Genomic DNA, 24,111 nt, shown 5'->3' on the forward strand with positions numbered 1-24,111 from the left:
GCTGTGCAGCAGGGGAAAGAGTGCTGGACTGCTAGTTCAGCGACTTGGATTCTGCTTCCAAAATTCCTCTGTGACCTCTGACAAGTTACTACAGCTCTCTGAACCTCCCCTCCTTATAGGAGTCTTGCAAACACATGCCAAGTCTCAGCATCTTTTCCCCCTTGTCTTCTAGAAGGATGTGTGAGGATGAAAAACACCTACTTTTTATACTTATTCAAAGAGAGAAGATGAAAGTCTATTTATTTAATTTTTAAAAGAAATACTTACATGCTGTAGAAAGGGCTGGTGGTTCACAAGCATCCACACTGGGAGAGGGATAAGAGGATGGAGCATAGGCATCGTAGATATGAAAGACCCCACCGATTCCTTATCCTACATTTTTTGAGCACCTACTAAGTGCTAGTCAAAAATCCTTGTATTTGTGAATCTTAAATTTTAGTGAAGGGAGATGGACAAATAGAATTGATAGAATATATAGAGTGTCAGTGGGGGTCTTGTAGACAGCAGTGAACCAGGAGAGGGGGCAGTGGGCAGATGTGGTCCGTGGTGGGTGACAGGTTTAAATGTGGTTATCACAGACGACCTCATGGAGCTGAGGAGGAGAGCTAGATAGGAGGCTGTGGGGAAGGGTTTCAGGCAGAGGGAACAGCAGCTGAATGCCGTGCAGAGAGCCTGGGGTGGCTGGAAGGAGGAGGAGGGTTTCTCTAGGAGAGGAGTAAGGGCCCCACCAGACATGTGAAGGCCCTGAAGCCTATAAAAAGGAAAATAAACTTTGAGGGAAATAAAAAGCCCCTGTGGGGGTCTTTTTTAAAAAAATTATTTTAAAAACTTATGATAGTGGGATTCTTTATGCCATAGTCCAACATGCACATAACATAATTTGATCAATCTCATTTCCCGGTTTCTGCCGTGGTCTTATGTTTTAATAGTGGACTGAGGACAGCCTGGGAGGGCGAGAGGGACAGCAGGAGACCGGCCAGGAGCCTCATGTCCACCAGGTCCTGACAGGCACCACCCCCTGAAGGGAGAGCTGGGGGGCAGTGGGGCGCCCAGGGAGCCACCTTCCCTCTTCTTTGCCTCTATCTGGTAGGGGTGCAGAGCTAAGGGACAGGGGTTACAGGTCACATCAGAGAGAGAATATGCTGGAGGAATTTTAGATTCAGAGCTACTGGAGTGTCTCCCAGTGGACGGCGGCCAAGGGCAGCGGTGGAAAGCTAAGCGGCCGGGCTCTGTGCTCTGGGCTGAGGCGGCTGCAGGCAGAAGTGTGATCTCCCCCAGGCATCATCTACCTGGATCCAGCCTCCCCTCCAGGCCTTGGCAACTGAGCTGCACTTGACAGTTAAGAAGTCTGATGCTCGGAGAGGGAAGGAAACCACTCAAAGTCAAATGGTGGTGAGGGCACGTGGGACTCTCCACAGCCCACGCCTGCAGCAAAGGGAGGGGGGTGGGTAGGTCTCAGAGCTGGGCACAGCACCCCCCACTATGCCAGTTTGGGGATCTCATGTGGGAACATGCACACACATGCCCCAGACCTCAGTTCCCTCAATCTATTCTGGGTGGGTGCCCCTGGGCTCAGCCTGGTGACTGTTGGAGCTTTGGACTCCTAACCCAGTTTGTGGAAAGAACACTGAATGCAGAGTCAGCTTCAGATGTACTGGTGACACTGAGAAGGCCACTGTGAATGACATGATGTGACCCAGTGATTGGAGAGCCTGCTCGGTTGTTTACTTGTTCATGTGCTGCAGATCCACCAGCTGTCTGCTCCGCACTGGACGGCCCCTGATCCGCTGGGGCGTGGTGGCCAGCTTCTCTCTGATGGACCACAAAGCCAGTGACTTCAGGACTCACAGGCTCTACGTCTTCTATTATATTATGTCTACTCTGGGGTTGAAGGGCTAAAGCAGCCATAGTGAATACATAAACAACTGAGCATGGCTTCGTTCCAATAAAATATTACTTACAGCCCTGTGTGGTGGTGCATGCTTATAATCCCAGCGACTCGGGAGGCTGAGGCAGGAAGATTGCAAGTTCAAGGCCAGTCTCAGCAACTTAGTGAGGCCCTAAGCAATTTAGTGAGACCCTATCTCAAAATGAAAAAATCAAAAGGGCTGGGATGTGGTTTAAGAGTTAAGTGTTCCTGGGCTCAATCCCTAGTACCACCACCAAAAAAAAAAAAAAAATCTATTTAAAAAAAATTGAAGTATTGGGCTGAATTTATCCCCAAACAAATAGTCTACTTAAATGGTCACCAACTGCATGAGCATTCTGAGGATCTGGCAGAGCTGGGACACAGAAGGCCAGGGCCCTGATGGGCCTGGATGGGGGCGTGAGGTGGTGGGCTTCTTTGGGGAGCTGCTGTTTGAGCTGAGACAGATGCAGACAGAAGCTTGGGGTGGGCACAAACCAAGGCCTTGAGGTAGGGGAGGGTAGCACGGTGCATTAGAGGAAATAAAGGAAGTCAGTGTGGTGGGTGTGAGGGACCCTGGGGAGGGAAAGGTGAGATGCTGCTGGGTGCAGAACAGGAGGCCCTGGAGGCCACCGAAGGATTTTGCCCTGTCTCCCTGGGATGGGTTCTGACCACAGTGACGTGACCAGACTTGCATTTTACAGGGAACACTTCAGAGGCAAATGCAGAGCTGATGGGAGGTACGGATACGCAGCAAGAGATCCAGTGGCTGTCCAGGGGCCAGTGGGGTCTCAGGGGCTGGGAGTGACTCCGGCTCCATCAGTCATGAGAATGGAGTGGAGCTGAAGCCAAGGCGTGGGGAGACACCACCAGGAGCCACCAGGGCAGGAGAAAAGGGTCCCAAGGGCAACCCCGGGCACCTGAAGGTCAGTCAGGAAAATAATGAAAACCAGGGGGTGACAAGGGAGTGAAGCAGCAGTGGTCAAGTGGCAAAAACAGGGAGAGGTCAAGTTCAGCAAAGTTCAAAATTCTCCTGGTGTATTAGGGTTCTCCAGAGGAACAGAATCAACAGGAAATGCAGTTGTAAAAAAGAGGATTTATCAGATTGGCTTAGGTGACCGGAAGCTGGACAGTCCACCATGGCTGTCTGCAGGATGAAGGGCTGGGAGAACCAGTGGCTTCGCAGTCCAGGAGGCTGAAGGCCCAGAGCAAGAGGGATCAACAGGGCTACCCTAGTCCCAGATGGGAGGCTTCTGGAGAATCACTGGCAGAGTCCGCTTTGGAAGAGTGAAGACGCCAGATTCCAATATCCCCAGAGGATGGCAGCAGCAATCTGGCTTGTGGCTGCGGCTGCTCCCTTGTTCTTCCAACTTTTATTCCATCCAAGCCATCTTCCTATTGGACGGTGCTGCCCACGCTTAGGGAGGGTCTCCACTTCGGTTGGCTATCTCACATGCCAATCATTCCTAGACACACCCTCACTGGGTGTGTAGAAGCCTCTTAATCATCTGCATCTCTTAAACCAATCAAGTCGAAATTCAAATTGACTGTTACACCTGGACTTCATGACCTTGCTGTCACCCATGACTTTCCCTCTTTTTCTCAGATGTAGCCATGCAGTGGAGGGGAACCCGACAGCTGGGTGGAGGTGGAGATGCTTTCCATTGGTTGGTTGGTGATGCTTTAACTGGAGGAAGCTGCAGCAGAGGAAAGGGGCAGGTCAAGCATAAGAAGAGAGGGTTCAATTTATGTGCATCCTGTTGAGTACCCCCTGCTGAATCTCCTAGGCAGGACTGTTGGTTCTGAACTGAGGGTTGCTTCTGGATTTGCATGTAGGTCTCTAAATACATTGGGGGTGTCTTGGAATTCTTTTTTTTTTTCAGTTGTAGATGGACACAATACCTTTATTTTATGTATTTATTTTTATGTGGTGCTGAGGAGCAAACTCAGTGCCTCACACATGCTAGGCAAGCACTCTACCACTGAGCCAAAACCCAGCTCTGTCTTGGGATTTTTAAGGAGGTCTGTGAAGAAAGGAGAATGTTTCTCTTAACCTCCTTGGTGACCGTGCAGATGTTCAGATAGTTCATGTCATGTTGGTCAAAAACATACAGCTGTGGGGCTGGGGTTATGGCTCAGCGGTAGAGCGATCACCTCATACATGCAAGGTCTTGGGTTTGATCCTTAGCACCATATAAAAAAATAAATAAATATAATAAAGTTTTAAAAAAAACATACAGCTGTGATTGCTATTATGGTCAAGTTTCTCCACTGCTTCTCCACAAATTAATGAAGCTTGTTGACAGTATGCTGATCAGCAGTCTTCCCACATTTGGCTATGCCAAGGCCATTATCTCGGTTCCACCTCCCATTGATGATAGACTTTCGTAGGGCCTCACAGGCACCAGAAACAAAGAAATTCCTTTCCCTATTCTTGTGAGCGAGTCAAGGATCCCATTATAGATTCCTAGAACCACAGGACTATGGAGACCTCACATACCAGGCATACTCTATAGGGACAGGGCCATTCACTAGAGATCACACAGGGAATGTGGAAGACAAGGGAGGGCCTACGAGGCTGCTAACCCAGGTCCTGCCATGACGTGGAGGTGGACCAAGTGAAAGCAGATCACCATGTTTTCAAGACATGGAAGCTAAGGCAGAACAGAAACAGCTATAAAGGATGCTTTTAAAAGAGTTAAAGAGGGATGGAGTTGTGGCTCAAGTGGTAGAGTGCTTGCCTAGCACATGTGAGGCGCTGGGTTCGATCCTCAGCACCACATAAAAATGAAATAAAGATATTGTATCCATCTAAAGCTAAAAAATAAATATTTTAAAAAAACAGTTAAAGAAATTTGATCATAAATGGTGTAGTATGTATAAATGTATCATCCAATCAACATCAAGTTTCTTGCAAGTGACAGAGGTACTGTAATCATGTAGGAAAATGTTTCTGTTCTTAGGAGGAAGTACATGCTAATATTTTTCAAGGTGAAAGTTTATGGTATCTACAAATAATTCAGAAAAAGAAAAGATTATAGCTGTATATTGTGGCATACACCTGTAATCCCAGCAGCTCAGGAGGCTGAGGCAGGAGGATCATAAGTTCAAAGCCAACCTCAGCAAAAGCAAGGTGCTAAGCAACTCAGTGAGACCCTGCCTCTAAATAAAATTCAAAATAGGACTGAGAATGTGGCTCAGTGTTCGAGTGCCCCTGAGTTCAATCCCTGGTACCAAAAAAAAAAAAAAAAAAAACAGAAAAGAGCTGAGGATACAGCTCAATGGCTCAATGGTAAAGCACCCCTGATTCAACCCCAGGTACCAACAACAACAAAAAAGGTGTGTATGCATGTAATATAAAGATTACATACATGCACACATGCCTATGAAACATGCTGTAAAATGTTAACATTGGGGAAATCTAAGTGATAGGTATTCAGCTATTCATTTTCTTTCTCTTTCAACATCTCTGTAGGATTGAAAGTTTTCAGAATAAGAAGTATAAGGAGGGGCTGGGGATGGGGCTCAAGCGGTAGTGTGCTCACCTGGCATGCACGGGCCGCTGGGTTTGATCCTCAGCACCAAGTAAAAATAAAATAAAGATGTGTGTCCACCGAAAACTATAAATAAATAAATAAGAAGTATAAGGAGCAAGGGAGCTAAAAGTAAAAATGGCATTTGGCTTGAATGAAGAGGCCAGGCTCCCACCCACAGAGCCACTGTGTAGCAGAGATGGAAGAGATAGCTCCCCTTGTATCTCAGACACAGCCCTGAGTCAAGCACTGGTGAAGCAAGTGACAGGGTCTTTTGATAATAGTAAGGAAAAAAAACTAAAAATAACTTGTATTTTGGGGCTGGTTTGTGGCTCAGTGGTAGGAAGCTTGCCTAGTATGTGTGAGGCACTGGGTTCTATCCTCAGCACCGCATAAAAAAATAAAGGTATTGTATTCCTCTACAACTAAAAAAGAAATCTTTAAAAAGTAATGATAATAACTTTTTTGTTTGAAAAATGCAAGTGCAGGATTTTTTAAAACACCTAAAGCCCTGTCAACAAGAAATAACTCATGTTGACCTCTTTTCTTTACTTCCATCTGACTTTAAATACGACTAACTTGGCTGTTTCTTGGCCACCCTGGCCCATCTGAGGGTGCTGGGCCTGCTCTCTGACAGCCTCTCTTTCTGTTTCAGAGCCACAATGTCAGTTCCTGTGGCTGGCCTCATCTCTTGAGCACATGAAAATTGTGTTATGATTTCATTCTGAATTGGTACCAGTCCCAAAAATGGGTAAATTATAGAGAAGGAGGGTGCTGCCCTGTCCCCATAATATTTACAGCAGCCAGGTACAGTGTCCATGCTGTTCCTTAAGGTATAGTTACCTAACCTATAATCCTACTATGAGTTCTTCCCATGCTATTCAAGGACATCATTTGTCCTTTCCTTTTTTAAAACTAGCCTGTTTCTAATAATGAAAATCTTCCTTTCAGTCTGCTTTGTGAAAGAAGTGAGTTTGAGGTAAGGTGCCTATTCTGAGAGGCAGATTCATTCTTTTCCAGGATAATATGCATGTGAAATGTGAGTCCCCACTATGTCACGGTCATGACAGTCAGAAGCAGCATAGGCAGCAGGGTACTGCAGGCCTTCATGTTGCTCTCAGAATCTCCTTATCCTATAGGCTACCAGACTCAAGCCACCTCCCTCCCTGGCTCCCTGATGGCCTTTTAACTACTTAATACAACTGATAAGAAGACCAGAGGAGCAAATGTAACTGACCCCAGTACTTGAGCAGCTCCACTCAATGTTTAATGGAGTAAAAAGAAGTCAGTTAACATTGCTATCTGAAATACTTTGGGCAAATAGCAGTGATTTATGCTATATCAGTTCCCTTCACCAGGTATAATCAAGAAGTAGCCTGTATCCCTGTGTCCCATGGTTTAGGAACATGCCAGGAGAGAGCTTTTTGGGAGAGGGTATGAGGTTCAGTACCTCGTTTCCCTCTTATCTGTGTCTGACATCAGGAATCTCCTTCATCCACCCCCATACATTAGCAGCAGGAAGTGTTCTAAATTTCCACAAGTAAAGGAATGGGTTACTAAAGGAGAAAGGGATACTGAGAAAAGAGAAGATTGGGGGAATGATAAAGAGGCTGTTTCTACTCAGGAGAAAAGTAAACCCCAGTCTTACTCAAAACCAGTGTTCACTAAGATGCAGCTGTACATGCAGTTTGTACATGCAGATTTCTCCTTGCACAGTCCTGTGTGACATTGTGGAAAATAATCATGTTTAAGTCCTGTATGTTTGTTTTAAACTTCTAATTTTACTCCATTTCTGTGTGTCATTTTAATTTTTTAAATCATCATTGTCATTACTGTTCTGTTTTGTTTTCCGTTGCCATCCCCTTAAAAGTCGATTTATGTACCACACGCCTTGGCATTCAGGAGATCCTATTCATCAAAGGTAGTATCTCATTCCTGATGGCTGGTCGTCATTGCATGCCTGTCTGTGATTAACCACCCAGAGCAACCTGAGCCCAGGACCTGTGGCCACATCCTCACTAACTGTGTTCATACATGCATGTAGCTGTAGCCACCAGACCTCCTTTAGCTATGTCATGAGGAAGAAGGAGGATGAGACACACCCGCTCTTCACTGGCTGGAGTGCATGTGGTAATGCTCCAGGTGCCTGGGAGGGAGGCAGAGCTGCCCCTGTGGGTCTGGGCACCACAATAAGAGGGGTTGTTCGTCTCAGCTCTGTGGACTGAGACCTGAGCTTCCCAGGGCACTAGAATGCCACAGCTGTCCTTAAGGACTGCCTGTTGCCTCTTCACTTGACACTCCACTGTCTTTAAAACTCTTAGAGGAAAGACAAAGAGCCTGGACTTTGAGTTGAATTTGGAAGCCTTCTTTAAAATCTGTAAAATCTCCTAGTTTGGTTTCTTTTTTGTTTTGGTTTGGGTTTTTTTTTTGTTTGTTTGTTTGTTTCTTTTGTTTTGTTTTTTTAAGAAACAATAAAGATGGCCTTGTGAAAGAAGGCAAATCCCCAACATGTACCTCTCAGGGGTTGCCCAGTATCTATGCAAAGCGTGGGATTCTCCCCATAGCCTTCAACCTGCATTAAATTTGCCCAGTCACCTCCTCCATTCTTGATGGCACTAGCCACAACCACCTGGCCAGGCCACTTCCTCCCTTCCTTTTTGTGGCAACTGTTGCCTATGCAATCCCCAGAGGCCATCAAGGGTCACCTCCACAGTTCCTTCTTCAGCCTATATTGGTTTGGGGTTTCCCCAAATTTAAAATAGAAGCATTCCTGTTTTTTCTAGTTCAGATGTTCTTAAAGGAACCTCATGAATACCACTCATCTGAAGAAAGTGGCTTTTGATTCCAAGCAAGAAAATAAAAGGATTCTGGTTTATCCTTTTTTTTTCCTTCCCCATATATTCAGAAGCATGAGGCTTGGGAAACATTTTACTTACATTTTTTACCCCCTCAAGGTCTTTAAAAAGCACAGAATTCCTTAAATAGGAAACAAACAAAGTGATCTCAATGATAAAGGAGGCTCCCAATACTCATTACCCACATAGCCTCCTTTCCTGGTCACAGAGGGGAAATGTCTCACTTTGGGGGTATCTAGGTGTGTCCTGTGGCATTTGGAGCTCCAATAGGGAAAGGTGCCAGGGAAGTCTCTTCAGTGGGGGAGCTTCACACTGGTGTATGCCAGCCACCAGCTCCCACTTAGGAGTCAGTCTACTCCATGCCCCTGCCAGGCTGCTGCACAAATGGATCTCGGACCTGACTGAGAAGATCTTTTTCATTCCCACTAGCCAAGAACCTACACAGAAGAAGAGCTGAATGCCAAGCTGACCCGGCGTGTGCAGAAGGCAGCTCGGAGACAGGCCAAGCAAGAGGAGCTCAAGCGGCTCCACCGAGCGCAGGTACAACCACAGACAGTGAGACAGTCAAAATACACAGGTGGAAAGCCATGTGACCACACCTTTGTGTACACCCAGTTGACCCCTATCCACAAGGAAGGAGGGTGAAGAAGGCAGAGTAGAAGCAGATGAGTTGTCCCTGTCATCTGAGATGACAGCCGCAAAGTACAGCTCAGTGCAGATGTAGTGGCCCCATCCTTGCAAAGTTATCAGTAAAAAGGGAAGAACCACATTTGAGTTTCCTAAATTCTGTGGTCTAGAATAGTCATTTTAGAGTCAATTAGTTCTTTTACTTGTGAGCAATAGTTTCAGAAGTCAGTTTGTGGGAGGGTACATGTCATACACCTGTAATTCCAGCAACTCAGGAGGTTGAAGCAAGAGAATTGCAAGTTCGAGGCCAGCCTGGGCAACTTAGAGAGACCCTGTCTCAAAATTAAAAATTAAAAGGGCTAGGGATATAGCTCAGTGGTAAAGCACCCCTGAATCCAATACCTAGTACAAAGGGGGAAAAAATCAGTTTGTGACCTACCATGGACTTTGGACTTTGTGGGAGAGGTTAGAGTTATCCTGTAGGTATCAGCCTCTGTCTTAAGGCCTCATATCCTAGACCATTCTTTACTTTTTTTTTTTTAAACTTGTAGAGACAAGATTTTTAATCCAGTTTAGCAGTCTTGTTATCAGAAAGATCTGAGGTAGCCAGGCAAGTAGCATCACCTGTAGTCCCAAGAACTTGGGAGACTGAGGCAGGAGGATCATGAGTTCAAGGCCAACCTCACCAACTTAAAAAATTAAAAGGACTGGAGTATAACTCAATGGTAAAACATCCCTGGTTTCAATCACCAGTGTCAAGAAAAGAAAGAAATTCTGAGGTGCCAGATGCGGTGGCCCATATTTGTAATCCTAGCAGCTCAGGAGGCTGAGATAGGAGGATCATGTGTTCAAATCCAGCCTCAGCAAAAGCAAGGCACTAAGCAACTCAGTGAGAACCTGTCTCTAAATAAAATACAAAATAGAGCTGCAATGTGGCTCAGTGGTCAAGTGCCCTTGAGTTCAGTGCCCAGTATCCTGCCCAAAAAAGAAAGAAATTGTGAGGTAATAGTATTAAAGGCTTCCTGCAGGAATTTCTTTTCCTCCAGCCCTTTAACTGCCCTAGAGAGGGCTGACATCTGCTTCAGCTGCTTCCATATTCCATGGACTTAGAACAGTGGGCCCAGAGTCTGCTAAGTAACAAGGCCCTGGGGGATTCAGATCCAAGTGGAATGCAGCCCATGAACTAGAGCTCTTTCCACCGTCTCGACATAACTTCTCTTTCTCCCTCCTTGAGTTTGCCAAGTTTAGTTTTCCTCCTGAAAACTAGAAAGCTGAGTGCTCATATGGCTGTCTTTTGACAGATCATCCAACGGCAGCTGGAGCAGGTGGAAGAAAAGCAGAGGCAGCTGGAAGAGAGAGGGTTTGCAGTGGAGAAGGCACTCCGAGGTGAAGCAGGTACAGTCTGGGTCCTTGTGAGGAAGTTTATTCTGAAGGAGACCCCAAATTCCCCACTGGGGAAGCCAGTTTTGCATCACGTGAAATTCAGTCCTTCTTCAGTGGGGTTTTCTGGGTCCCTGCATCACATCTGGGGCTTTCCATTAAGCAAAAGAAAAATGCAGTGGGACAGCCCTGAGGCCCAGTCCTGCTCTATAGCCCATCTTACAGCTTGCCATTTCCAAACAGAACAAAATCTTAGGCCCCCATCATCTGTTGATGGCAAACTCTGGGTTTGTTCCTCTTCCTTCTCCTCCTTTCGCACTCCATCATTTTCCCTGTTGGAAAAAAATGCCTATGAATGAGGGAGATTGTATCACAAGGAACCATCACAGAACTGCACTGAGCAGAACCCCAGCTGTTCCCCTACATGCTCCTCCTATCCTTAGTGTTCTGGGCCCCTTCTGCCCAAGCTTTAGAGCCCTTATCATCTCCTGAGGGTGGAGCTTACAGGTACTCTTGATACTCTTGTGTTTCCCAGGCTCAGCCCAGGCTTGATGTTCACTAAGGAGAGACAGGGGGTGGGGACATGATGTGCTAGCACAGGGTAGACACCAGGAGCAGCTGTGAGAGCCTGTGGTTTATGACTACCACTCTAAAAGGAAATGCTGAAGAATGTAATGCAGTCCTGTCTACTGCTCCCGGGAGTCTATTCTATGCATTTAGGCACAGAGAAGGCAAGGGAGTACCAAAGTCATCTCTGGACCAAAGCCTAGGAAACTGCTAGTTCAAGACCTTGCATCCACTGGGCCAGCCCCAGCCTCAGGCATGAAGTGACCAATCTCTGCTTTCTCAGGCATCCAGAATCTCATCCAGTCCCTGGATGAGGAACCTCCATCTCTTTACAAAAGAAAACGAAGGCCTCCAGGCTCAGCATGCAGATTGTGAGGCTGAGATAAAGAAAGGCAGTGGCTTCTTACCACCTCCTTATTCTAGAGTGGCAGAGGGGAACAGGGTGGTACATCTCCTGGCAGGTAAACTGTGTGTGGAACTGAAGAAGAACTGGTAAGGGGCAGCCATGTGACCAATGAGCTGGCCTTATGGTATGTGCCTGGTATCAAGATGGATTTTTTAAGATTGAAGTTCATGTGTTGGGGAGTGGGGATGAAGCATAGAAGCAGGTCCTCTTGTCAGGCCCTTTAAGGCCCAGAAATTGAAGTTTATCAATAGGTCAGTGATGACCTTCAGGTGAAAAGGGCTGGTAGAGAAAGATGAGAATGTGGATATTCTTGGTTTTTGTGCCTCACCTAATGCTGGACTTAACCCTTGAAGTCTGGGTCACCAAAGGAAATGCAAAAACTTGAATCACTTAGTATCCAGAAAACTAGAAGACTGGGATGCTACCACCTGGCAAGCACTGGCTCCAGTGCCAAGAAGTGGAGATCCAGGTTCACTTAGAAGGGTCCTCATCCTTCCCAATAAACCATGATGTCCCCCACCAGTCTGCGGGGACTCCTTTCCCTGCCCTGCACACTCTTGGCTTCCTAGTCAAACTTTCCCCAGAGGGAGTTAGCCCTCCAGAGGTGTCCTGTGCCAACTAAAATAGACCCACAGGCCCTACCCTCCTTGCTTACCTCTTGCAGAAGATACCAAGAGGGACCCTGAACCCATCATTGCTTTTTATTTCATAGATCACTTCTACCAAGATGGAAAGTAATAAGTAGATCTCACAACACATCGCGAGAATAACTCCACAGGTGTATGCACATACATTTAGGGTAAGAGTTCCCCAGGAAAAGGGGGACTATACCCCTCCTTACAAGATTCTGAGTTTCAGGGAAGAGGTTTGCCATCTGGGTTGATGGTTTCTGTAAAGAACTCAGATCCTTGTCAGCTGCATGCAGTTGGAGTCTACAGCAATACTTCAGCACTTCTGTAACAATCATGTTATTCCAGCTGCTGAATAAGGGCCAGAAAATAACACCATTAAAAATGGACAGAGGAGGACTGGGATGTGACCCAATGGTAGAGTTTACCTAGAAAATGCAGAACCCTGCATTCCATCCCAATACACATACACACACACACACACACACACACACACACACACTCACACACACACACACACACACACACACACCAAATTGGCAGAGGATTTTACCAAAATTATTCTTTTCAATTGTTTAGATAAATTACATTTTCATGACCATGTACAACTGAATATCATATAAGTTAGTGCTTTTCAAACTTGCTTTTAGCAGAAGAGCCCTTTTACAACATTATAAATTCAAGGTAAAATAAAAAATAATTGCCCTAAAAAGTTAAAACATATACAAAAACTTGACAACACAGGATATGGTCAAGAGCTGCACCAGCATCCAGTTCATTTGTGGGAACAAAGGTGAGAACAGACTGATATACACCAGTAGTTGCTGTAAATAGCAACAGTGTGTTTTTAATGACTTACCTGGAACTCTCAGGGTATTTTCAATTTAAAGATGTAGTTACTGGAATTTTTAAAACAGAACAGTAGCATTTTTCCAAGTTGAATCACTAACAAATCTAACAACTCATATTCCTGATAAAGAACCAATCAAAGATGCTCCTAGAGTAAGCAAGAAACCCAGATTCACTATGATATCATGACATAATGTGTCATCCACCCTTAGTGACATGCTCATAAGTGCATGCTCTGAGAGGCTGGCATCACTATACTTGCAGGCCAGGATTTAAATGAATTACATAATTTCTTTTTTACCAACACATTTACAATGAATGCAGATACTTGCACACAGGAAGCAGAAGAAACTTGGTCCTGAGGGCCCCACAAAAGCAAGTTCACCTGCCTGCACAAATTAATTCGTTCAATGGGTTAAAAGTTGGCATATTAAGCATTGAGTATGGTATGCATTTTCAACATTTTTTAAAGAGGTAAAAGCATTTGAGGTTCTTGGAAGATCCCTAGAACATTGTGAAGAACCCTAGGGTTCCACAGAAGTTTGAAAATCATTGTTCTAATCCAACTTCTTCCTGTAGATGAGATTTTGCCAAAATATCTTTAACCAAAATGAAGTCTGTGCTTTCTCTAAAGATGCACCTCAGTAACTCTGTTGAGATATTTCCCCATGATGCATTTAGTGTTGTAGGAACAGACGAGGCAAGGCACCGAAGATAACAGGAAACAGTTTTATTTGGCTGTAGACAGGTTCAGAGGGCAATCAATCAATCCCCTGAACCCCGAATTCAGGTAGTTTCAGAGTTTATGCCCAGCATGTAAGGGGAGGGGCTCAGAAGTTCACAGTCTGCAGAAATTCACATAAAAGCAGCTTTTTCTTTCACTATTTTGGGCAAGTTAACCCTTCAAGGACAACATCTGAGAAGGAAAGAGCTTTTTGTCCCCTTTCTTTCCTCCCCCTGCTAGCTGTTACCATGGAGCCCAGTTGGTAACTTTTCTTAAAAATGTAGACATCTCTGTGGAGCGCAGCTCAAGGCCAGAGGATTTGATTGCACATTTCTACAAACTACTATACTGGATATATTTGTGAAAAACTAGTAAGGGGGTGTCCATCAACTGGAGTGCTGGTATCTTCCCAGCCGGTGGCCAAGTAAAACAGGGCAATACAAAAGTAGGAAGTGTATCTACATTGAACTCTTATGCAGATATTCTTTTGCTGAAAGTCCCAAAATCAGCCATGGTGAAGATTTCTGGAGAAGCCCAGTTACACTTTTCTGTAGAGAAAGAGGTGCCACTACATTAGTTAACTCTCAAGATATAGTGTTCCTACCATAACATCTCCAAATATGTTGTCTTTTTCTTATTTCAATATATCCCCTCCAAGGCTGGTCTAATGTCACTTCCCAGTGGACATATTCCTACTCGGCAGATACCATCTTTGAGGCTAAGTGTGCACATTGGCCACTCTTTCCTGCTTGTGCATTGCATCCTTGTTAGTCTCACTGCACCTAGTTGAACCTTGAAAAAATATCCTCAGCTGAGTCCAAAATCTGGAATTTTCCAACATGCTGGTCAGCCCCATCCCTAAGGGCTATACTACCAAGCCAGCCAAATCTGCCATTCTGTCTCACTTGATGGTCTCAAGCTTCCATTGTGTCTGAAGGGATCAGACTTTGTTAGCCAACCTGCCCTTCCAGAGAAGAGATCTGATACAGACTTGCTACCCAGTTAATCTCTATTTGTCAAAGGCTTCTATATATTCAGAGCTCAAGAATTAGTTTCAGAGCTTTCAAGCCTAGGACAAGACCAAGACTTTTATGTGATTTCTGGTCCTGGGACATCCAGGTCACTTTTTTGTTTCTGGAACACTGATTCAAACTTAAAACCACTGGATCAACCTTGAGCCTGAGCTGGGAAGACTTTGCAGGATTGCATTCAGTTTTCAGATGTATGTCCATTCTTGAAGAGGAAACCCCATGTGGAAAAAAAGGCTGCCAAGAACAGCTTTTAGAATGTGAGGTTTAGAGAAAGGGTGACACAATAGCAACTGAGTTTTGTTGTGCTCTGTACCTCCTTACAGTTCTGGAGAGATGAGGATCACCTGCTCAAACCCAGTGCTCAGCTCCAGACTTTACATCTCAGGCCTTGCTGGGCTACCACAGGAGCTGAAAGTGCTGGCTAAGAGTGCTGGTGGCCAGCAGACCTCCAAGAGCCTCAGGGCAAATAGTTGCAGATTCAGAAATCTACATAAGACTCAGCTCATTTCCAGAAGACTGACTAAAGTTATAAGACTAAACCTCAGAAGAGACAGAACCTCCATCTTAAGCTCCTCCAGCAGCGTGATTTTGCAAGGAGTGTGCTACAGTCACTAATGGGGCCATACACAGGAGTTCTTGGAAGTGCTGCCAACTGTGTTTAAACCCAAGGGTTGGGGCTCTTCCAGGGCTTGTTTAGGGTGTTCAAATCTTGGGGCCTCAGCCTGGGGTTTTTAATGTTCAGAAATAAGTAGGAAGTAATAGCCCCTGATCCACTCTTGAACTTCTTAAATCTTCTTTTATAAGACTGAGTTCCTGTAGGGTCAGATTTCCCAACAAAGCCAAAGCCTTTTGTCCTTACTGAGCCAACATATGAAAAGGGATCACACTGCTAGTTATTGTTGGCTCTGCCCCCACTGATTTTAGTTAATCCTCTTTCACACCATGAGGTACACAGAGATGGCCTGCATGTGTGCATATAATGTACATATAGACATGTATGCTTTCTATCTGTTCCTTTTTGCCCTCTTGCTATATATATCTGCATGTTTCGTATCCTTCATGTCATTGATGGCTTTGGGTGTGGGGGACAACAAGGTCATCTGGTCAAATAACTCTCTCTTCACCAATTCCTTGTTGTAGACTATTGGGGAGAGTCTTATTACAGTGACCTCATCGACTTGCATCTGGGTGGTATATATAGCAGCAACTGTTGCTGGTACTAATCCCTCTGACACCCTTCCCCTTCATTTCTCCCAGTCCTTCCTCACAAATATCGAGAAGAAACCAACCTGATAACCAAATGGCAAAAGCACAAACCCTTTTCCAGGCTCAGTGGTAGAGCACTTGCCTACATGTGCAAGACCCTGGGTTTCATCCCCAATACCACTAAAAAAAAAAAAAAAAAGGAGCAGCATGTCAGATCCTCTCTGCTGCCCATATATACTCCAGAGGAAGATTTAAGATAGCTTTTGCTGCCCAGAATTTTTCTAATGTCTCATAGTAAGACTTTATCTACCCCACCTCAATAACCTTGCAGTCCCTTTGCTAGTCCCCTTGTTTGGTTGTTTGATAGCAGGTACACACACACTCAAATCCAACACAAATTTTGTCCTGAATCTTATCTTTCATAACTTGTAGGTATCATATCTACTATGAAGCTCACTGCCAATCACACTTTAGAGGCAGACATGGAGCTGGGGATATATATAGCTCAGTGTTAGTGCACTTGCCTAGCATGTTCAAGGCCCTGGATTCCATCCCCAGCACTGAAAAAAGAAAAAGAAGAAAAAAATAGATGACACAAACATGAAGAACTCAGCCTCAATCATTTTCATTAGGGTAGGCTCATGTATCCCCCAAAAGATCCCAGTGCATGCAAAAGGCTCCACTGTTGTGATTTTGACCCAAGTTCATCAGACTTGAGTTTATAAGTAGAGATGTCCATAATGATGGCCCTCCTCTTTGTCACATCCTGTGTCTTACTTTATACTTTTTTAGATAAAGGCAGGAGAAGCCTCAGGCAGTAGTTCTCAAAGTGTAGTCTCTAGACCAGCAGAAGCATCACCTGGGGGCTTTTTCTCAGGCTCCATCATACACTTTCTGAATCTGAAACTCTGCAGATGAGGCTATGGTATCTTGTGTTTTAGCAGACCTTGCAGCTGATTCATGTGGCTTCTAAAACCAGAGATCCACTAGCTGAAAGGAATTCAGTATATTTGCTGTTTTTCTGTACGAGACTTATCTTTTTTTTTTTTTTTTGGCTTAGAGAAATAACCAATCTATGAGTCTTGTTTCTAAACTTTGGGCATCTTTTTTCCTTGAAAGCTGCCTTGTGGCAGGAATGTCAAGCAGGGGTTCAGGGTTTCTGCACCTGCTTAGTGTTCCATGTCTTCTTTTTTTTTTTTTCAGCAAATAGTAGCGATTTTATTTTTTTCATTCTAAAGCTTGCACACTTTCTTTTTCTTATGTTCCCTGTCTTCAATCAAGCAATCCAGTCTCTTGCTCTTTCCGTAGAGATTCAGTGCTTCTAGCTTGTCCTGAAAAAAAAAAAAAGAGCTGGTGAAGATAATTCTCATTTTTTATTCCAACGCCATCCTTTTAAGAGAATCATTTCTTGGCTCATTCATTTTAAAACCAAAGCCAAGACTGGAGGTATGGCTCACTGATAGAGCATTTTTCTGGCATGTATAAGGTCCTGAGTTCCATTTCCAGCACTGCCAAGGGGTGGGGTGGGGAGGACCAAGGCTGTAATTCTGATTCCTATTATAGGACAGTGCCATATCCTTAGAGTACCTCCACCCACCAGCAGCTGGAGCCCTTGGCTCCTTGGATAGGTGGGACTGTGGTCTCTGTTCTCTGTGTCCCTCATCCCTTGATCCCATGGATCCCACCCCTCTACAGGCTCCTGGAGCTTTTGGAGTACTGAGGGATCTCCACACTCATGGCCATTGATGCTGAAAAAGGGCTGATGCTTACACCCTACTTAACAGATCCCATTTATCCCATTCCCTGTCTAATGTCCCCAGTCCCCTTCCCACTCCTCCTAACACTTCCTGGGCAATGGTAATGTCAATTCTAAATAAATCTTAATGTGCAAGAAGACATTATTACATTTAGAACCTTGTAGAAGGAGCTCTCAAAGCCCACTTCTTTGAGCTCATGCTTGCCTGGCCTTCCCAGTTGAAGCCCTGCTGTTGCCTCACAGTGAGTCTCATATATGTCTCTTCTGTTTTCTCATCCCCACTGTTCAACTGAGAAAATGCAGTAGGCCATTTTTACAACAGCTCTTAGCTCTTTGGATCTAGAATGCCAACAAATTCCAGGGGGAAATGAAATATATGAAAGAAAAAAAACTTAGTGTTCTTCCAAATTATAAAGTACCCTACCATCAGACACCTTATGACCCCTGCTACTTGGTTATCATCACTTCCCCTTTTGTCAGTGCACTCTCACTTGTATGTAATGTTCAGACTCTTCCTGTGAGCTCTGCTCACCATATAGGCTGCTGCTACTGCCTATTAATGACGTATGGAAGAAACATTCCTTTGTGAAGGGAGTCACTCTGCACACCAGGCACAGGGTAAAGGTCACCAGGCCCTGTCCTCATCAAGCCCCAGGAGGAAGCTTACATACCACAGTTAGATCCCTGTTCAGTTTCTGCTGATGTTTACTTCTCAGGGAAGTTGATAATATTCATTAATCAAGTGGGGAAAAGATACCCTTTGAACTGGGCATAGTGGAGAACATCTGTAAATCCCAGCAACTCAGTAAGCCAAGGTAAGAGGATTGCAAGTCAGAAGCCAGCCTTGGCAACTTAGCAAGACCCTGTCTCAAAATTAAAAATAAAAAGGGCTAGGGATGCTGCTATTGATAGAGCACCCCTGGGTTCAATCCCTAGTACTGGGTGGGCAGGGGAGAGGACCTTTTAGAATCTGGAGCTTGAAGTGTAGTTAGAATCAGATTGCTGTTCTACCCTTTCTCCCCAAAAGGCCTTACATCAACCTCATTTCTGGGTCATAGCAGCAATCTTGTTTCTCATGTGGGTGACACAGAGCTCTAAGTAACACTCAGATTATTAGGAATTTCATATCCTGCTCAGAGGAGTTCAGACCCCTAGTATTCTGTCTGTCCCACCATAGTGTCTCAGTGGGGTCTTTAGTGGCTTTCAGCTAACTATTTAAAGGCTCATTTTGAGGTGGGTTCATAGCTCAATGGCAGCATATGGAAGACCCTAAATTCAATCCCCAACACCCAAAAGTAGTCTCCTTTTAAGCCACGGAGTATAGAGAATAAAGATTTCACTTTCTCAAATAGCTGGATCTTGTGATTTGAAAAGAAAATAAACCATTTTACAAAGACATAATGACCCTTGGTCCAGAAAAGAAGGGTTTGCAGTGGCCATTGTCTTTCCCTCCTCTTCTGGGAGAACACAGAACAGGTGCAGCCCAATCTACCATGCTTTGTTGCACTATATCAGATAAATAAAAGAAAAACTATATTTTTTTCTGAAAAAAAATATAAAGAAAAACTATATTTCTTCTGAAATTTTTAGATTAAAAAGACCCACACCTGATTTTACAGGACCTTACCTCTTGATTTATGTCTCATAGGGAAATGGAAGGTTTAGAAATATAACATGAATTCCTGGAAAGTGATCTTTCATTCTTGCCAGGAAGTTTGGGTGGGAGGCAGAGGGAGGCCTACCCCAGGCCTTGCCCCGTCCCACCTTCTGAGTGACTGTCTTCTATTTGCTTCTCTTAATTTGATGTTAGTAGATTTTTGCATCTCTGCTCATGCTGAGCATTAGCCTGGCTAGTTTTGCTTAGGAACTTTGAAATTATCAACATTTTCCAACATTCATGTGTCTGTATGTATTGGATCTCAGTTCTTAAATGAACCTTTTTGTTTTTTACTTTCTCTCCACCCACCCCACCCCATCCCACACATTCAGAGTCTAGAAATTCATTCTGCACTGAGTTTTTTGTAGCACAAGCATCTCCCCAGCCCTGTCATATGTATGTAGGCTAGACCTGCTATCCTTCTCACCATTTCACAGCCCTGATAAGGCCTCAGTGTTTGTTATTGCCCACAAAGGCTCCTGCATGCTAGGGCATGCCATTGGCTGGGCAAATGGGTTTTTTGAGTTGGAGAGTGAGAATAGTTGAATATAGTCTTAGTCAAGAAAGCTTTTGCCAATTATGTAACTTGAGAGCTGGGGTATAGCTCAGTGGCAAGGCGTCTGCCTTGCATTCGCAAAGCCCTGGGTTCGACCCCCAGTTCCAAAAAAGACAAAAAAAAGAACCCCACCCAAAACAAATAAGATTAAAAAAAAACCCAGATTATGAAACTTGAACAAGACAAAATAGAGGCAGCCACAGTGACACATGCTATAATCCCACCTCCTTGGGAGGCTAAAGCAGGAAGATCACAAATTCAAGGGCAGCCTGGGTAACTTAGTAAGACTCTGTCTCTAAATAAAAAATATGGAGGGCTAAGGATGTAGCTCAGTGATAGAGCATCCCTCAGTTCAATCCCTAATACTGAAAAAAAAAATCAATTATAGCCCCATTTCTTTTTTCTTACATGAGAATCACAAAGAAATTCTCCTGAGTTGAGTGTGTGATTCTGGCAAAATGCTTGCCCAGCATGTTCAAGGCCCTGGTTTCTATACTTAGCACCACAAGGAAAAAGGAAGAGAAATTCTTACAACTCTGGACATGTTGTTCTCTGCAGGTTTAATCTGGGTGACTGAGCATGGTAATGACTGGAGAAAACCCCTGGGGTCTCTGAGGAAAAGGTGGACAAAAACCTCTGTAGCATCACTGAATTGGATTAAAAGGCATTGGATTCCTTAGCAGTAAACATGGTGCCTTTCTGCTAAACAAAGAAGAAATGCAAGTCCCCTCAGGCAAGATGAGGGATACACAGTCTGAGTAGAGATCATGTGGTAGGAAAATAGAACCTCAAAATGCAATTAAGAAATAAGCATGCCTATTGCCTGTCCCTGACACCTTGGAGGAAGTTGTTCAGAGACCTTAAGGAAGTCAAAACCAAAAAGATGAGGTTTTAGGTAGCTCAGTGGTAGAAATTCTCTACCACTGAGCTACCTAAAGTATAGCTGAAAAGGGAGTAATCTAGCTCAAATTCTAGTGTATCAAAAAGGAAGATGTTATGAGCCAACTTCCAACTTATAAAAGGATGATATTCTATAATGTTTATAATCTTATTATTTAGAATTCTTTATTCCCATAGAAGTATAGTTATAAATGGTGACTCAGCTCATAAAAAGCCTATTTTCCTTATAATGTCTCTGTGAACAGAGACTCCAGTACCTAGCCAGTGAGTTCTGAGGAAATGCAACACTCCAGGCTGGGACTTCTCAGGTCTAGATGCCCCATTAATAAACCCTCCCAGGGTCTGCCAAGTACTGGCTAAAGAGACCTTTCCAGCTTTAAGCATGTGGTGATGGCTCCTTTCTCTCACAGGGAGGATCTAGGGGCCTAGATGATGGCAGAGATGGATTCTAAGATGAGGCAGATTCCAGGGCTAGTTCTCAGCTGCAGGCCAGCTCCCTGATCATCCACTTCCTCTTTGTCCTGCTTGAGACTGGCCACCCAACTTGCCTTCCTGCTGCAACTACCCTCATCTTACAACAGAAATTTGTTCCTGATTTGGGCATTGAACAGAGGGGCACTTAACCACTGAGACACATCCCTAGCCCATTTTTATATTTTTATTTAGAGTCAGGATCTCCCTGAGTTGCTTAAGGCCTCACTAAGTTGTTGAGGCTGGCTTTGAACTCATGTTCCTCCTCCCTTAACCTACCAAGGCACTGGGATTTCAAGTGTGTGTCACTGTGCCCGGCTTTGGCTCTTAAAGAAAATGGGGTTAGCTGGGCACAGTGGCTCGAGTCCCATCAGTTTAGAAGACTGAAATAGGAGGATCGCAAGTTCAAAGCCAGCCTCAGCAACTTAGTGAGACTCTAAACAACTCAGTGAGACCCTGTCTCTAAATAAAATACAAAATAAGGCTGGGGGGTGTGGGTCCGTGGTTGAGTGCCCCTGAGTACAATCCCTTGTACCGCCCTGCCCCCACCCCCCCCAAAAAAGAAAGAAAATAGAGTTAATGGATGGCCTCATAGTGCCTGGTTAATTAGAGGTACTCAGCAAACATATTTTATGAAGTAATTAGTCTCTCACCTTGTCTTAAAATAAGCCCATGATGTTTTTAAGGTATTTCTAGTTATTTCTGATATTAGAACCAGTGTAGAAGCCAGTGGGCTAAATAAAACCAGGCAGAATCAAATGACTGAACCGGGAGTACAAAGCCTTAGGTCAGCTCCTATCACAGCAGTTATCTCTAGGCTTTCTGGGCTGTGAGTAAAGTTAGGCCTTGCTCTTGGCCCCACCAGACTTCATTATCACATCCTTACTTCCTAAAAGAAAGGCACTAAACATTTTTCTACCTCTCAGCCTCAGGGTTAGGGCCTTTTGGATTTTGAGTACTAAAAATGTAAAGTGGGGTTTGTCTTCATTTCAGATGAGCAGCCATGCTCCATATCTTGAGAACTGGTTTGTTTGCTTAATTTTTCTAGCTACCAAAACATTTTATTCTGTTAACTCGTAGGATGGGGGGAGAAGATACAGCATGTTGAGATAAAGTATCTTAGAGACCTTTATGAGGAAGTAGGATGAAGATAGAAATATAGAAAAAACAAACCAGGCATAGTGGCATACACTGTAATCCTAATGATTCAGGAGACTAAGGAAGGAGGATCACAAGTTTGAGGCCAGTCTGGTAAAATTAGCAAGACCCTGTCTCAAAATAAAAAGGGCTAGTGATGTAACTCAGATAGAGTGGTAGAGGTAGAGTGCTTGCATAGCATATGCTTGACTCTGGATTGCGTCCCCAGCACAGGGCCAGGGTGGGGGTGGTCTTCTATTTGGGGTGATGCCTTTGCTCTTAGAATCAATGAACCAGATCATCTGTTTCTCACATCTCCCTAAAAGGCAAAGAAACTTCTATCAGTTGGTGCCCCTGTGCCTCATTTGAGTGTCCTTTCAGATTCTCTTGCGGTGTGGAACTCCCCATTCAATTGGGTTTTCCCTTCTATTTCTTCCTAAAATAATATCCAGTGGGTGTCCTTTCTGATTATAAAAGCAGTACAAATTCATTGTGGAAATTGTGGACACTAAAGAAAAAAGTACCAGCCCTGAAGCACCAGTCTTACTCACCTCCTCCTTGAGGGATAAGAGGGACCAGCCCTTCCAGTCTTCCATACCCTTCCTTTTGCCTTTTGTTATCACAGTGCCTTCCCCCTTTCCTTTTCTTTTTTTAAACACATGCTTTACCTGATGCCCCCTTTTTCTAATTTTGTTTCCTAATTTCTGTTTTCAATATCTTGTTATCTCAAATTGTATACTGTATCAGAAAGGGTATAAGAGGAATGTGATCTATATAAAAGGAGATAAAGGCTATATTTTGTGATGTCCAAAAAGTAGAAATGCACACATACATGCATATGCTTGTTCCTACTTGATTTTGGATGTGTATTGATTGTATATTGTGTCACTGTCCCTTGCTAATCAATATGGATGCTATTCTACTGCACAACACACAGCCTTTTCACATATAACGTTGGTTCTAGGAAGCAACAGAAGTGGTTTATTGACATTTTATTTAAGGGGTTTATCCAGGTATTCTGAACCTCAACACAGACTCTACACTTTGAAACCAAGAAATTTGAATATAAGTCTGCTCTAAGGCAAACAGAGTTTTTTAAGAATGAAATCCTCCTCCCATGTGACCAGGCATCAGCTCATCATGGTCTGATCTATTGAGAACACTGAATGTAATCACCATTTCACACACCCGCTTTCTGTATCTGGCTTTCGTATTAAAGTTGTACCCGGTATCAAATTGACTGTAGAAAGCACTGTGCAGAATGGCGAAGGTCTGAGAAGAAAAAAAAAAGTGATCCCTGCATTTATTTCATTGCAAAGTAGAATGGTTTGTCTGTTTGGCCCTCCTGTTGACCTAAACTCCCTTCTCATTATAAGCCACCCATGCAGCCCTTCCCCTTCGATCCCCACCAAAGCCTTTCCTTGGACTTCACTGTCCCCTGTGTGTGCTGCTGTGGTTCTGTGATGGTCCCTTGCTCAGCTACTCTCCCTCTTCCTTGAGTGACCATCAGGTCTCCCCTACAACTGGTCTGGAGATGTCTCTCTGCACACTGTCTCCTCTCAGTTGCCCCACTCTTACCAACATCATTAGTGTGAGTTGTTGGCCTGTCCTGTCAGCACACCCCTCTTGATCTTAAATGCAACAGCATCCCCCAGCTGTGACACTGAACCCCTCCAAGAAATGGAAAGGCCAGAAGAAAAGGTGGGGTGGCTGGCTCTCCCTGGCATGTGGAAGAGATAGTGATACAAACCAATGGAAGACACTTCTGTGTGTCCACATTTTCCCAAAATTGTCCTGGCTCAGAATTTAACACTGCAGGTGCCAGAGCTCTGCAGGCCCACCAACAGTTAGGGTGCTGCCTCCATAGACTCAGGTCCTTTCTATAGACACAGCACCAGAAGGTAGCAGACCCCTCATTGCC

The 24,111-nt window shown here is 44.4% G+C and overlaps 1 long non-coding RNA gene across 1 annotated transcript; it reads left to right on the top strand.

The window, feature by feature from the left end:
* Positions 1-8,754: 8,754 nt before the first annotated feature.
* Positions 8,755-10,257, top strand: LOC143388545 (uncharacterized). Its single transcript, XR_013090021.1, has 2 exons — positions 8,755-8,834; positions 10,223-10,257. It is a non-coding gene; the product is annotated as an uncharacterized LOC143388545 (long non-coding RNA).
* Positions 10,258-24,111: the final 13,854 nt, after the last annotated feature.

The sequence above is a fragment of the Callospermophilus lateralis genome, unplaced genomic scaffold (genome assembly GCF_048772815.1).
Source record: "Callospermophilus lateralis isolate mCalLat2 unplaced genomic scaffold, mCalLat2.hap1 Scaffold_146, whole genome shotgun sequence".
Lineage (NCBI taxonomy): Eukaryota > Metazoa > Chordata > Mammalia > Rodentia > Sciuridae > Callospermophilus > Callospermophilus lateralis.